Here is a 3,891-nt window from a genome sequence, read left to right as displayed (position 1 = left end):
GCACTCCCTTAGTAACACCTCTCTCCTTTTTGGTTAGACTTTTCACGCATGTCTTTGCAGGAAAACTCATTTCAGAGTATCACCAAAACTGTTATCCAGGAGATGTACAAGTTTTTGCAACTCTGACTGAATCAGCTTGAATCCCATTAATCATTGATGGTGGTTGAACTTGGATAACTCAGGATTATAGAATATTAAGATTATGTTTTCTTGTATTGAACAGTCAAAACCTTTTCTATAGATTTATGAATATATGCAGTACAAGAGTACTGTTTCCCGTAAATGAAAAACCTTTTTCTATAGTGTTTGGACTTTGGAATGCAATAATCAAGTATGGTAGAGTCGGTTTGTTTTCTAAACCATTGTCGTGGCTTAACTATAGAAAAATGGAGCTTCACTGGCAGGTGGTGATACACTGATCGTGGTTTGAGTTTGTTCACCTTAGCTTCATCTTACCTAATTCAACATGTTGCAGCATATAAGCAAAAAATCATACCCCATCCACGATCAGTGTATCACCAACATGCTGAATTAGGTATTTCAATGTACTGCACTTTGTTGATTAGTTCCTTGAAACTTATCTTTTGAGTAGTTCCTTATCAGTATGAAAACATGTATGAAAAATAATTGCTTCCAGGACAACTTTAGCGCCTTTTCCTCTTTTCAGAATCTATATTTGAGCTACCCCATCCACACACTCAACAATTTTTTGAGTCACGACTATCTCTTGGCTTACCACCCCTTCCATGCCTGCACTCTGCAATGACGGTAGAATGTGGCTTTTATTGTTGTGCTTTCTTAATGCGAGACGCCAGGATCTATGAATTGTGAAGCTGAAATTTGCAAACAGTGATCAATTCTTTTAAGATTTTCCCTATATTTCTTATGTGCTTGTCCGCAGTATATAAATTTATTTCAATCATAGAACACTAAAACAATACTATTTGGGGCTTTCTGATCCATCACCACAAATGAAGAACAGAGAAACAGGAGCACGGGAACCAAAAATTGAGATGCTAAATGAGAGGGATAGGGCTCACAGTGAGGGTCTTCTCATTGCCGCATCATTGGCATCCGCTCTAGAAACATCTCGCCGGAGTCACCCACGCCTTACTCTTCGATCACCCCGACCCCCTCCTGTGGTTGCCGTCAGCACTGAACATGAATAGAAGGTTCAACTGGTGATACTCTAGATCTAACAGTAGGTGCAACGTAGAACCTACATCCATGCTTGACAGATCAAACATTTTTGTACCTCCTGCCAACAGTATCAAGCATCACAAGAACTGCTTTAACTTGGACTAATGATAGCGTTGTATATCATGTATGGAAGAAGGAAGACAATAAGGATTTCATGACTGTGTAGCATTGGCAAGTCCCTTGTCCATGACTTCATCAATAACCGCTTCATAGGTGCGCAATCCTCTAAAGTGTACTTCCATCCTACATAATCACCAACAGAACATCACTTCAGGCAACAAAAATAATGACAATGTACCCGGATTTAGAATAATCACCCACGCTTGACCTTCCACATCCCCAGATTCTGACAAGATTATGTTTGTATTTAATTTTCTATTCTACTTGGTTCTTTACTGAGATGGCTGTTAAAATATATGGACAGTTCATTTATCATCTAATCCTTGCCTTATTATTGAAGAATAAATTCAGTAAAGAGAGTAAATACTAAATAGGCAACAATAAAATTTACTCTGTTAGATTATGCTTAGAAAATAAGAAAACCTACTAAGAAAGTAATAGATACAGATCATGTCACATGACAAACTATAACTACATTCAAACATACCTTTACAAAAGCGGCTATTGTTGTAGATGACACTTGTTCATTTCGGCTAGCCCCTTCTCAAACCGGTAGTTTCCATCTTGTGCCTACTAGTGGAGCCATCACAATGGCTTGAGGTTGATCAAGTGCTGATTCAGCTTAGAGCCACAGCCAGAAAATTCCCATCGACCTGTTCACATGCAAGCCAAACAAATGATGGAATTTGTTAGTGCTTGGGAAAACATGACGGAGAATCATATTACCTGGAGAAACAACACCTAAACTGGCAGCGCAGTCTTCCACTCGCATGTGCTACGGATCTTGCCGTTGTCGAAGAAGACAGCAACAGTACTGACCGGCGGAGGCTCTGGTCGCGGCATGGCGAGGAAACTAGTAGCAAGCATCTCGTCCGAATCGCTCTGCTGGCCGTTGCTTCCCGTGTTGACACATCAACACTGGATTGTAGACTTGATAGCGAAATCAGTGATTGCAAGGGCATTATCCGGTCGATCCTTTTTAATATCTAGAACATGAGCTTAGTTACAATCATCCATCAAGGACAATTTCATATTTGCATTCAGTCATGCAAACAAATAGCATCCTATTCATTTAATGAATGAAGGAAAACAAGATGAAGTAATTTGAATCTGGTATTAAAATGTCATATCTAACATCACCCATAGAAGGACCTTCTCTAGCCCCATGATGCATCGCTATGTGAGTACCACCGGAGCTCTAACATTTGAATGCAAAAATCCAAAGACCATACCACTAAATAGCTCTCACATTTGAGCTAAATATATGTTTTTCTTTCATTATAACAATTAGTAATCTACAAATTTACAGATGTCGAAGCAATACAAATAAAAGTAAAATCACGGTTATAATGCACCTCACCATCCATATCATTAGCTGTATAGTCCTAGTGCAAAATTTACAACATTAACTTTCTAGATCAGAGAATGAAGAACATTCTCAGCGATTCTCAAATTACTAATATGGTATTGATTTTTTCCTAGGGATTAGTATAGAAACACATTAGATTTAGGGAAAACAACTGAAAAGTGACGACTTCTGTTCTAATATGTGTGATAATTTGAACTCCTGGAACTCAAGAGACTGACCATTTATAAACAAGTATAAGAAAATAAACTAACAATGTTGCATTAGAATAAAAAAATGAAACCATTTGGTTGAGTGGTGCTCCTTGTATCATCAACACTTACACATTCTAATAACCAGCTTCTGAATCATCCAAATGAATCAATAATGTTAGGCACCTTATATTTAGATAAGTATCCACGCATCTCAGTGGGGATAGAGCACGAACCAGTGGGTGTATGGCATGCCTAGTGTTCCCAGCGTACTGTAAAAAGAAGGGATTCGAAAGGGAGAGAGGCCTGACCTAGAGGTCGCCGTTGAGGTCCTGTCCAGGGCAAACGCCGTCAAGGTCCGGTCGCAGACACAGTGGGTGTTGAGGAGGCGGAGCATGGCCTGCCACTGATGAACAACGACCTGGGATGGGGTGGCGGAGCTCGAACTAGGGCCAACCTTTTTCGTTTTGTGTGACGAAGTGGATGGTCTGGAGGAGGCGGATTTGGCCTGGCCTCCGCCGTACGCGACATGGGATGGAGTCGCCTACTACATTTAGGGCCCTCCATAGGGCACCCTCCTCGGATGCAGCGGAGTCGAGGAGCCCTCCGCAGCAGCGGCGACGCAGGCATGCTCAGCAGCGATGTCTGCCACAACAAGAAGAGGAAGGGGCGGAGTGTAGGCAGGGGCCCGGAGGAGGTGGTGCCCGGGGCGGGAGAAGGAGAGGCATGAGCGCGGGGGAGAGGCGAGGCGGCGGCAACCCTAGGAATCCATCCGAGGAGAGGAAAGAAGGACGTGTGGGGGCTCGCTTCTGGATGAAGCGAACGCTTCAACCTATCAGAGAAGGAAGCGATTGGAAATCATTTTTGTCTCCTAGCTAGTCCAACGTGCACATGCCCAGCTAGTGCCATAGTCGCGACTCTTTTTGGGTTCGATTTTGTCCTACGTTCTTAATGTGTGCATGTATATATTTTTCTCTAGCCACTGCTTGATTCGAACTAGGTTTTTATTGAGTT

General features: G+C 42.0%; 1 long non-coding RNA gene across 3 annotated transcripts; it reads right to left on the bottom strand.

Annotated features, from left to right (window-relative positions):
• Positions 1-554: 554 nt before the first annotated feature.
• LOC119328181 lies at positions 555-3,671 on the bottom strand. 3 transcript variants are annotated; one of them, XR_005158871.1, is made up of 6 exons: positions 3,189-3,671; positions 2,062-2,306; positions 1,808-1,973; positions 1,256-1,443; positions 1,041-1,155; positions 555-757 (listed from the first exon to the last, which is right to left on the bottom strand). It is a non-coding gene; the product is annotated as an uncharacterized LOC119328181 (long non-coding RNA). The 3 variants fall into 3 exon arrangements; XR_005158869.1 differs by having other exon boundaries at positions 1,808-2,306; XR_005158870.1 differs by having other exon boundaries at positions 751-833; positions 1,808-2,306.
• Between the last annotated feature and the right edge of the window lie 220 nt (positions 3,672-3,891).

Source organism: Triticum dicoccoides, chromosome 7A, assembly GCF_002162155.2.
Source record: "Triticum dicoccoides isolate Atlit2015 ecotype Zavitan chromosome 7A, WEW_v2.0, whole genome shotgun sequence".
Taxonomy (NCBI): domain Eukaryota; kingdom Viridiplantae; phylum Streptophyta; class Magnoliopsida; order Poales; family Poaceae; genus Triticum; species Triticum dicoccoides.
Note: the sequence above shows the minus strand (reverse complement) of the source record. Positions and strands in the feature narration are given on the sequence as shown.